At 34.7% G+C, this 12901-nt stretch overlaps 1 pseudogene; it reads left to right on the top strand.

The window, feature by feature from the left end:
- The first annotated feature begins 10525 nt into the window (after positions 1 to 10525).
- The window catches only part of LOC104120805 (UDP-galactose transporter 1-like), a 51144-nt pseudogene continuing 48768 nt past the window's right edge, over positions 10526 to 12901 (top strand).

The following is a 12901-nucleotide window of genomic DNA, read 5'->3' on the forward strand; positions in this document are numbered from 1 at the left end:
TGTTGAAGCTGCAAATAAGAACATCAAGAAGATTCTTAGGAAGATGATCCAAGGGTCTAGACAATGGCACGAGAAACTGCCTTTTGCTCTTTTGGGATACCGGACAACTGTCCGTACATCAGTTGGCGCAACGCCCTACTTATTGGTTTATGGAACTGAAGCGGTCATACCTGCTGAAATTGAGATTCCCTCTCTCCGAATCATTATTGAAGCAGGGATTGAGGACACTGAATGGGTGAAGTCCTGATTGGAACAGTTGAATTTGATTGATGAAAAGCGTTTGGCAGCAGTTTGTTTTGGTCAGTTATACCAACAAAGAATGGAACACGCTTACAATAAGAAAGTGCGCCCAAGAAAATTCGAGGTAGGACAACTTGTTTTGAAATGTATCTTTCTGCACCAGGAAGAAGCAAAAGGAAAGTTCGCACCGAATTGGCAAGGTCCTTACCTCGTCAAGAAAGTATTGTCAAAAGGAGCTCTACATTTGGTAGATATAGAAGGAAAGGTGACTGATATATCCATCAATGCAGATGCGGTCAAGAGATACTATGTATGACATGGCTATGTTGGGGCATTCTTATATTTAGCATTCTCAGGTTGGGATGACGAAAGGCTATCATTCTCGCTACCCAAACACTGGTCAACCCTAGTTATCCCTTTGAAGCCTTGTTTATATTTCTTTGTTTTTCCCTCTTTTGGAACCAATGTACCTAAAAAAAAAAACAATCAAAACAAGTTCATGTTCATTGAACTACGTTCGACCTGATTCCAAAAGGATACGTAGGCAGCCTCACTCTGGGGTTCGGTCACACCAAAACAAAAATCCATATTTTTCCAGTATTCAAAGAAACTGGGGCATGATTTTATTTTATTTTCGATGGTTGTTCCATCAAAATAGTTCCAAAAGTTGTAATTCAGTTGAATAGTTCTTTTTACCTTTCCCTGCTAAGACCTTCTGATCAACTTTCGAGAATGCTAAGTCAGTATACTACGGGTAATGCTTCAGCCATTGAAGAGAGAAAAAATAAATGGGAGAGTCTTATTAGTGAAAACCTTCACGGGCACTATAAGGCAATTGTGAGTTGAGAGAAAGGCAAATGAGAGAGGTCAATTGGTAAAATCCCACAAAGGGCATCATTGATCGATTTAAGGCTTCGTACATCCCGACATAAGCATGGTCAAGGCAAAGAACTTAGTTTCAAAGTTAAGTTTACAATAGATTTTGAGAATTAGACGGTTCAAACGGATCAGGCATCCAATCCAAAGTGCATGTCATGTTTATTGAAGTCAGCATATTTCCTCCAGATAAGTCCTTTCTTATTCTTTCCTCTGAAATGGACACTTCTTGATTAAGTTGTAATACCTATTAGTTCACCTTCTTATTTTCTTTCGCATTACTTTTTTGAGTCTCTTTCAGTCTAATTTTGTCAAAGCAAAGCAAAGAAAAGGCCGCAAAACTGGTTATAGTTTTCCTGTTATATAAAGCAAAGATTGCTGGGCATAAACTGTATGGGCAAAGGCATAAAGCCATCTGTGATTTTTCCTGATGAACAAAAGGCTTGAAGGACTGAACAATGCTTCAAGGTTCAACAAAATTTACTCAATTAAAAGTTGTTTTGGGAGCAAGGTTGTTTGCATCATAAACACAAGTGGTGATAGGCGCAAAATAGTCTGGTTTTGATGTTGAGAAAGAAGATCTCCAGAAAGTAAAGACAGAATCTCCCGACGATTTGTACGACCATCGACATAGTCAACTTTTCTAACAAGTGTAATGGACTCGAGGTCAAGTCACCCAAGAAATCAAGGCCACAAACTGACCACCATTTTAAAACTAACGAATCTTTCTTTGTTCAGAACAGGAACATAACAATTTTAGGAAACAGTTCATGAAAAGACAAACACCACCAAGTGAAGTTCTCAAATACTTGATTTCCTTCCAATATACATGTAATCATGTTATTTTTAGTTTCATTATAGGGAATCAATACCCTATCTTCACCTCAGGGTACTACATCCCCTGGTTGCATTTCTTATTGCTAACATAGGGTACGACATTCCCTAGTAGCATCTCAGAGAGCCACATGCCTCATCGTTTTGCCAACATAGGGTATGACATTCCCTAGTAGCATCCCAGAGTGCCACGAGCCTCATTTTTATTGCCAACATAGGGTACGACATTCCCTAGTAGCATCTCAAAATGCCATGAGCCTCATCTTATCACCAACACAGGGTACTACATCCCCTGGCTGCATTACTTTCTGCCAACATAGGGTACAACATTCCCTAGTAGCATCCCAGAGTGCCGCGAGCCTCATTTTTACTGCCAACATAGGGTACGACATTCCCTAGTAGCATCTCAGAACGCCATGAGCCTCATCTTATTTCCAACACAGGGTACTACATCCCCTGTCTGCATTACTTTCTGCCAACATAGGGTACGACATTCCCTAGTAGCATCCCAGAGTGCCAAGAGCCTCACCTTATTGCTAAACAGGGTACTACATCCCCTGGCTGCCTTACTTTCTGCCAACATAGGGTACGACATTCCCTAGTAGCATCTCAGAGTGCCACGAGCCTCATCTTATTGTCAACATAGGGTACTACATCCCCTGGTTGCCTTCCTTCTTATTAACATAGGGTACGACATCCCCTATTATTCAAAAAAAAAATGAGTCTTTTTTTTCAATTCTTTATTCTACAATAGCAAATTTAGTTTAGTGAATTTTCAATAACTCACAAAAATTTTCTAGAGCAAACTGGGGCAGAAATTTTTTGTTTGTTTTGTTTGTTTCTGATGGTTTGCATGTTGTTTTTGCAAAGTACGGATTGGATGTGCAAAAATAAGATTCCATCTCTCGCCAGAGAAAGTGGAACGTTTGATCTCAATACCAGCCGAACCAGCTTTGACATAATGCATGCTGAGACATAGGATTTCAACATCCATCTTTTTATCACCTGATCAAAAAGCAGGCCTGTGAGAATATTTCATAGTCTTTTATATTGAGAGCATCAAGTTTCAGTCTAAAGCCAATGGGGGAAGCGGCTCAAGAATCAAGACAAGATTCCAGATGGCATTTAGATAGAAATTTTGTAACTCCTAGATTTCAAGAGTATGTAATTTTCTTTTCATTTGATGTAATAGTAGGAACCGCGGATCGGAACCTCGACGGAACTTCGCTCGACTCTCCATCTAAGCATAATCTATCAGTTGTTTTTCATTTGAAGTACACGTGACCTGATTCCCTTATAACCCGGGATATGTAGGTTGTCTATAACCAAGGCTCGGTCGCACTTTTTTCTTTTATCTTCTTTTTCTTTTTAAATAATAGTGAGGTCAAAAATCAGTCACCTTGTTCATTTTCTTTGCTTGAAAACTCTTCATGTTTCCAAGCAAAGAGGGGCATGTTGTGAACATCTAATTTTTTACCGCACCCAAATTCGATACTATTTTAGTGCAAATATTTCTTTTAGGTCTAATGTTAATATTTTAAACTTTTATCTTACTCTTAATAGGTTTTATTTGAAAAACAAAATATTAAAAACTATAAAAATAGTCACATTCTTATAGTATAAATTTTATTTCTTTAAAAAACAATTAGTTAAAAAAATACAAAAATAAAATAATATATATATAGATGGTTTCTTTTAATTAGAATTTTAATAAGTAAGCTAAAGAATCTTTCTTAGTATCTTTTAAAGTACGTGTAAATATATAGTTTCCTATATTGTAAGAAATAGTTGTTAATCTTCAAAATTTAATATATCTTTTTAAAAAAAGGGAAGAAAACAAAATGAAGTAACTTAAGTAAAAATGGATAAAGTTTGGCCCAAAAAAACAAAAAAAAAAAAAAGGTCTGTTTCTCATCTTTTCCCCAACTCTTCATATCCCACTCCTCACGTCCTATGCCCCATATCCCCTCAATCACATGATCACACACATACTCATCTGCACATATCTATCTATATATAATACCCACAGTTCACAAACAAAAAAAAGAGGAAAGGCAGAAGAAAGAAAAAGAAGGGGAGCAAAGTAAAAAGAGTGCAATCGGACAGCAAAAAATCAGAACTAAAAAAAAAGCATTGTTCTTTTATAAAAAGATTCGTTTGGAAAACAGTGTACTTGAAGTTATTTAGTTTGAAGACGGAGTTCGGGATTTCGTTCGCGGTTCCGAGTTCGAGGTTGTCAGAGTTTTGTTCCTTAGCTTCAGTTCCGATTCTCTGTTTTGTATTGGGTTTAATCTCCTCTACTGTACGAGACGATTTATTTGGAATTTTCTTATCTATATATATTTGAAAGGTTTCATCGCTTAAGGTCCGTTTCTTTCTCTCTTTCATTACCCTTTTCCATTTCTCTACGATTCGAGTATTTTACTTTTTATGTGTGCCTGCTTTGAGTTTATATTATCATTAATTTGTAGTTGATTTTACGAGATATTGGCATTATTACTTTATTAAAGAAAGCATAAGGTTTTGTTGTATATATGTAAAATCTTTGGAGGGAACAGAACTTTGGTGGAGTTGTTAAAAAGGCAAGTATATTTGTTTTAAGCTTTCTGCCATTTTTTTTGGTATTGAGAAATTCTATCGGAAGTGTTAACTTTATCAAATAGATCACATTAAAGACCCATTTTTGTTTTGACGCATATCTATTTTAAATATTTTGGATATGATACACGTTAATCTTTTGATCTTTTGAGTTTAATCATGTAGTTACTACAATTATAGAATTGGCATAAATAAGTTTGTCACCTTTATTTGTTAAAAGTTTTTTTTAAGCAAGAACATGTTTTTATTTTTACCCAAAGGAATAATAGTGCTTCTACTTTGGTAAGTTTCTTCATTAATTTGGTGGTTTAGTTTTATAGAGAAGCTAGTTCGATAAATAATTTAGTCATGAATTTTTCACTGTTCGATGTTGATCTAAGATAATTTAGAGGAGGAAAAATCCATGTTAAAGTGACTTAAGACACAAATACTTTTGTTCAAAGGAAGATAGGATCATGGAATTTTTCTGATTTTTTAAAATTTGAAAATTCGGGCTTTAGGAGTTCTTTGTCAAGATGCGTTTGTTCTAAATTTTCACATTTCCCTATTCTACTAGTATTTTACTTTACTTTTTATCTTCTTTAAATGGTTTGGGTGTTATGTGCTGGATGCCTTATTCTGTTTTTTTTTTTAAAAAAAAAATGAATATTCATAGAAAATGCTTCAGGCGCGACTTAATCTATCATCATGATTGTGTACACGTTCGCGTGACATAATTACGATTTTCAAAATAAATCAAGGTACGCGTTCGCGCGACTCTGGCCAAGCTTTCTTAAATAATAATGTGTTATTAATTGTGTATACGTACGCGTGACCTGATTCTTGAAACACCAAACAAAACGAATACACGTACGCGTGATTCGTTTCAAGATAATTTCATAATTATGAATAATTAAGCAATTAAAAGCGGTAAAAAGGTAAATGTACATAGGTTCTAAAATGAGTAATTAAATTAAGCTAGGTATGATTAAAGCGACCGTGCTAAAACTACGGAATCCGAGAGTGCCTCACACCTTCTCTCGGGTTAATAGAATTTCTTACCCGATCTTCTATATTCGCGGACCGTAAAACGGAGTCAAATTTCCTCGATTTGGAATTTAAAATAAACCGGTGACTTGGGACACCAGAAATTATCCCAAGTGGCGACTCTGAATCTAATAAATAATCTCATTTCGATTAATGTCACTTAAATTGGAAAAACTCCTTTCTTTCCTATTCCCCGGGAAAAAGGAGGTGTGACATTATGGATATAAAATTAAATGCTATAAACCATGATTTGGATTATTATAATTTGATTAAAATATTTACAGACTTTTTATGAAATTATTGATGTGCTAAATACGGTCGTTATTATACTTAATCACGAATACATCGCTACGACCGTTATTATTGAGATTGTGAATTCTATATTTGAGTTGAAGATCATTTTTGAGACTTGTTGAAATACTTGAATAATAAAGTACTTGAGGTTTATGGAATTGTTATTGGCTTGAAAGCCGCGTTTATGTTCAATTTGGAACATTCGTTTAAACACTCTCTTTGATGTTATTTATGCTTCCTACCTTTCTTGTTAATGATATACATGTACTTGGTAAGAAAGAGTATAAAGCATGAAGGGTCATGTCATTCCATTTCATATACATTATCATGTGAGGGAGAGTGTAAAGCACGAAGGGTGATGCCGTGCCATTTCGTATATATTATCATGTGAGGAAAAGTATAAAGCATGAAGGGTGATGCCATGCCATTCATATATATTATTATGCACGAAGGATAATACCGTACCATTTCATTTACATTATAATATAGGATGAGAGTAAAAGTACGAAGGGTGATGCCGTGTTATTTCATATTTACTATTATGTGAGGAAGAGTGTAAAGCACGAAGGGTGATCCCGTGTCATTTTAATTATATTATTATGCCATCATGCACATTATCATGTGAGGATAAGAGTAAAAGCACGAAGGGTGATGCAGTGTCATTTCAGTTACATTATCATGTTTTATATTATATATGGTCATGGAACGAAGGGTGTTTCCGTGCCGGCGAGGATAAGATACATATATTATATTATGATATCTTTTCGTTGTGTATACATTAATGCCTTTATCTTGAGTTGTTATTGTGCACCTATGTTTTCTATGTAATTTGTAGTCGTTCTGTCTGTGTCCTCTACCCCAATTATTGTTGTGCTACCCATGCCTTCTATCTGTTTAACTTGCAAATAGTATGAGATAAGTGCACGAAGGGTGTTGTCGTGCCAATTGATTTGATTTATAAACATACATTGGGTGAGAATGAGATAAATGCACGAAAGTGTTACCATGCCATTCGATTCGATATCTAAAATATATTTCTCACACCAGAAAAATTATGAATTTACTACTTCAATTTCTCCTAGTTATCATTTACTGCCTCGCACAGTTATTTTATTGTTCCCTTAAGTGTTATGTTTTATAATTGTTTCTATTGTTAGTATATTTCATATGTTATAACGGTGAGTATCATTTTACTAAAAATCCTCGTCACTATTTTGACGAGGTTAGACAAAATACTTACTGAGCACATGGGGTCGGTTGTATTCATGCTATACTTCTGCACCTTGTATGCAGATTTTGGATGCTGATGTTGCGGTGTATGGCGGGAGCTGGCATTGAAAACGTTTTTGTAATCCGGTCATAGCTGCCTCTTGTTCTTAGTAGGTTTAGAATCATTAATCTGTTCATGTATATTTTAGACAGATGATGTATTTTATTTCATATTAGCTTTGCAAATTCTAAATCTTAGAATCTCATGATTTATACTATCAATCCTTGAAAAAAGTAGAAAGGTTTAGTTATTTTATCATTTATTTTCCTCGATAAACCTAATTAAATTGGATTGTAGTTAATTGGCTTACCTAACGGGTTGGGTTAGGTGCCATCATGACTGGTCGAATTTTGGGTCGTGATAATAACATGCTGGTAGAATTAGCCTTATTTGTGCCATATTATTTGTGTATTATGTCTTCTATGATTAGATAGATTGTATAATTCTTTGATTTCTCGTATTCATGATATTTCCTATGTTGAGATTATTGAGATGTTGGGTGTTGAGATCGTTGAATCAATTGACTGGTTGTTGGTACTAATTGTTGAAAGATTCTTATATGACGAGTGGTGTTCAGATACTATTGTTGATATTGAATTTGCTTCCCACCTTGCTTGGTAATGTATTGTATGTGATTGCTTGGTGAGGAAGAGTGAAATGCACGAATGGTGTTGTTCTTCTTGTGAGGAAGAGTGATTGTGCACAAAGGGTATTTCCATGTCTTATTTATATTATTGCTTGAGTGATCGTAAGGATATGCACGAAGGGTGTTTCTGTGCTTGTGTTTACATTATAACATGAGGATGAGAGTAAAAGTACGAAGGGTGATGCCATGCAATTTTATTGATTTTATTGCTCTTTACTTTGATATTTGAAATGTGGACTTAGCTTTGTGGTTTCGTTATTACTTTTGAAAGAGGCTTACTTATTGACACTTAACTCTATGTTTTCATTTTATACTCCTTTACTTGTGTACTTGTTATCCCTTTCACTTGTCATTATTTTGTTGTTATATTTGATACCATATCTGTTATTTTGTTACTTCTTGATATATAATTGCACGGGTTTATTGTAGGTGTGTTATTTTAGTCTCGTCACTACTTTGTCGGGGTTAAACTCGACACTTACTGAGTACAATGGGTTGGTTATGCTCATACTATAGTTCTGCACTTTTTGTGCATATTTAGGTATCGGTACCAGCAAAGTCCGAGAGGTGCTTAGCAGATACCGGACATGTGATTCAAGGTAGTGATGCATTCTGTTCGCAGATCTTGAGTCATATTCTTATTTCTATTGTACTGTTTTTATTTTTTGGACTGTGTTGTATTTTTTTCAAAATAGTGTATGTAATAAACTCTAGAAGCTCATGTACACATCTTGGGATGGTTTGCGTTAGATGTTGGTACTAGACTTATTATGTACCCATATTGAGTTATTTTTACTTTATATTTTTATCTTGTTGTTAGTCGTGAATTGCTATTCTTTCGTGTTATCTATTGTGTGTTGGCTTGCCCAGCAAGCGGTGTTAGATGCCATCACGACCCCGACTGATTAGGATTTTGGGTCGTGACAAATGGAGGAAGAAAAATTAAATAGAGGAGGGGGGCCGATCGTCTGCCTGGGGAAGAAGGGGATGGTTTATTTTATTAAGGTATAGCGTACGAATTACATGCACTATACATCACCTATTTTGAATTAAGGTATAGCGCATATATTACATGCGCTATACGTTAACGGAGTACCTAGTCGTTAAAGTATAGCACATGTAAAATATGCGCTATATATAAAATGGTGCCCAATTTTTTTATACGCCTATTTTGGTCCACTACTAGAAATCCGGTTAAAACTGACCAAAAAAACCGACCAATGTTGGTCGGTAATGGCCAAAAAATAACCAAAACGCAACCATTTACGTGTGGACGGTATTTTTGTGGTCGAAAAAGCATACCGACCAATTTTGGTCGGTCAATTAAATTCAAAAATAAATATTGAAAAAAAATGACCAAAGTTGGTCGGTATTTTAATTATGTAATAAAAAGATTCACCATCTGGGAATCGAATCGGGGTCTGTACTGTGGCAGGATACTATTCTACCACTAGACCATTGGTACATTTTATTTTAAGACTGTCTTTTATTTGATTTATACTCTTTAATTGTATTTTCGCACGAAAATAAGCGACCAAAGTTGGTCAGTTTTATTAAAAAGTAAAATTACTGACCAAAGTTGGTCGGTTTTTTTAATATTAATTTTTATTTATTTTAATTGAAAAACCGACCAAAGTTGGTCGGTTTCTTGAAACATAAATTTCGCGGGACTCAAAAATAGTTTCCCGCATTTTTGCGCCAAAGAAAACCGACCAAAGTTGGTTGGTTTCGTAAAAAAAAAAAATTAAATTTTTTTTTTTTTGAAAAATCGACCAACTTTGGTCTGTTTTTTGGTCAGTTTTTTGACCGACCAAAGTTGGTCGGTTTTTGCCGAATTTCTAGTAGTGGTCCCTTGAGTCCAAATAATTGTTACTTGGGTTCCGGACTCCACAAGTAATAGCCAGATTCAGATTAAATTAGTTCTCATTTTTTGTTATGTTTTGATATTGAACAGTATTGTTAGTTTATTGTAAATATTAATTTTATTTCATAATAAATCTCTATAAATATCCACACAAAAACAAAAACATAAGATGTAAAATATTCGTCTCCTAAACTTATTGTGCAACAAAATCACTGTGATATCTTAAGCAGTGTTTTAGTTACAAAGATAAGCATAACAATTTTCAACAGAATATGAAATTATTTATCCTGCGTTTGGTGAACTTTAAATTCTGATATAAGTAATTTTTGAGATTTGTGATATTATTTTTAAACTACATTTAATGGAGGATAACTATCCCGGGAGTTAGTAATCCCGAAATAAAAATAATAAAATGACATGTTTATCCTTCTCTAAAACTCTTCCTCTGAATTATGTTAAGAAAGTTAAGATTAAAATTAAAAATAATATTTATTCAAGTTTATCCAATATTAAATTAAATATATATTTTTTACATTAGATTTTGTATACCTCAATATATTAATTAAATAATCTTATTGTTATTAAATTCTTCTATTATAATTACATTACATATTATAATGTGAGCATAACTTACTTGATAGCTTGCCAGCCAAACCACCCTAATGGTCTCAAGTGCAATTGTCCCATGAATATTCTACGCTTACGAAACCTAGGAAACGTGTCAAGCGTACTAAAATAAATACCATTGGAGAGATGTTCCATTTCCTTAAAAAGCAAAAGACAAGACATTCTTCTTTCTCCTTCTGTATTAATTATACTCTTTACTGTTGCATTAATCCTCCTTTTGTCTTCTCATTTTTTCTCGTCGGCGTCTCTATATTTCTCTATTAGATGACTCATTGGCTTCTGACCCGTTTCCAATTTAGCTCATTTTTAAGATAGGGGGCTAGAAGAAATGGAGGAAAGTGTGTTGTGCCAGTGGACTGTGATTCGATCCATTTTTGCTATTGTTCAACGGTGGGGCTTTAATATAATGTAGCTGTTATTATATATCATGAACAAATGGATCCTTCAGGTCTGTTGTTTGTTTCTTTAATTCTTTCTTATGCCATTGTGGTAGTGTATCTGAAATATTCTTGAAACTTTAATTTATTTTAGAATTTGCGATCTCATCAGACTTAAATTATGCTACATTACATAGTTTTAAAATAGTTGAGACGTGTTGAATGTGTGTGTGCGTTTGTATATATAATATATATATGGCTGATTTCTTGCATATCAATGAAGTGTAGGGTTTGAATACTTTGTTAATTATTCTGTCGGGCATAGTTTTTCTTCATCAAGTCTCCGTACGTTATTCTTCCTTTAGTTAGTAAAAGTTGCAAATTAAGTCATTGATAATCAGTTAGATTTTGAAGTCATTTGCCGACCCCAACTTTGTTTGGGACTGAGTAGGCGTAGTAATTGTTGAGTGATTTGAGTTTAGTCATTCCCTTCCCCGAATTGAAGTTCGAATCCTTCCAGTAACATGCTGGTTAATGGATTCTATGTGAGGCATGGACAATGAATGTGCCAATCTCCCCTAATATGTGAGTATAACCTCTGAACAATGATAATTCAGATGCTCACATATAAACCCGGAAAGTGAGAGACAACTGAGCTTCAAACTAAGAGAATGTAGATTAACATAATTAAAAAGCAGTTTTAATTGGGAGTATTAAAATGCTCCAACTTAATACTTCTGGAAGAGAATTAAAAAACAAATGCAAAAAGAAAAACTTCAATGAGTTTTTCTGGTTACAAAGTAGGATTTGCAGATAATTAATAACCCAATATTTGGATAATTCTAACGCATTCAGGTAATAACCAAGAGTTTGTACACAAGGAACCCGAGAATGTTGCAAATGGCCTTTTCCTTGGGTTGAGAAGGTCAGTGTGAAAGTAATATGTTCCGACTTTCCCAGGTGTTCCACCTTTCCTTTTATCTGTCTCGGAATAAGTCTACCTTACTAAAAAGAAAAGTCCTTACTGTGAGAGTTGAACAGTTCTGAATTTACACTAGCTACTAGGAAAAACTATGTCTTGCTTGCTTCTGTGTACTACAACTGATCAAAGGAAAATGTCTAGTACATAATTAATCTTGATCTACTTGGCATTTCCCTGTGATATGGAAAATTAAGGAAGCTATGCAGTTATACTAGTCTCCAATATGTGCTCATATCTTTTATGAAGTTCAGGAGAAACACTTACCCTTGTAAACTTCAGAAATTTAAACTTTTTACTCGTAGAATTGCCCTTGTTATTCCTGAGGCTGCCGAGTAAACCTCAACTGATGTTAACAGTTTATAGGAGCAGTGGTGAATTGTAATGAGAAACAATAACAGATGATAAACAGTGTAATGTTGTCTACACATCTAGCAACAAGCTTGCTGAGTCATATCCAATTTCTCATATCCTTTACTCATATTTGCCCAAAAGACAGGTTTAGAATCTTTCTTGGATCAGCCATTTTAGTGTAGTATATTGTAGTTTGACCTGAACAGGTCTCTTGACATCGATCCTGTGCGTCTTTTTATTTTCTGGGTAACGTATGGCTTCACAAACCTGTCCCTCTTGTATGGAGGTGGCAAACTGAGAAAACTTTAGACAAGTACGGCTACGTAGTTATATATATTTACGCATTTTGCCATGTGTTCTCTTGATCTTGGTCAGGGAAGATTGCTTCTCTCTCAGTTAGGCACCTTTTTCTTTTGTTGGTGAAATTTTTCATCAGTTAGTTTACAAATGTTCATAATATCAAGAGCTTGCAACTTCTCATGTGCATGGAATGGTCTGTTCCCCAGATATCACACTACATTATGGATATAACATGATTCAGTCAGGAGTCATCTTGAGTAACTCGGGGTCCTCTACGTCAAAGACTGTAAAATTGACTTGCTGATTCAAGAATTGAGGTTGAGTAGCTTCTGATTTTAGCACAATCTAGTTCTCCACATACGAGAAAAATTAGTATTATGATTCCCTTCCCAAGTTTACACATCTAATCCAAATTTCCATGCCTTCGTCATACAACCACTAATATTTCTCCAAGCACCTTTCTCATGATGTAGAATAATCTGGAACATTAGTGATTGCCTCTTATATGGATGCCTTAATATTTTGATAGCCGAGAAATTCCAAGGGCCAGCAGTGACGCACGGTTCAAAACTATATGGCTTCTGTTATTCTCTTTCTTCTTTTATTTAGATGACGA

This window comes from Nicotiana tomentosiformis, chromosome 4 (assembly GCF_000390325.3).
Source record: "Nicotiana tomentosiformis chromosome 4, ASM39032v3, whole genome shotgun sequence".
Classification (NCBI taxonomy): Eukaryota; Viridiplantae; Streptophyta; class Magnoliopsida; order Solanales; family Solanaceae; genus Nicotiana; species Nicotiana tomentosiformis.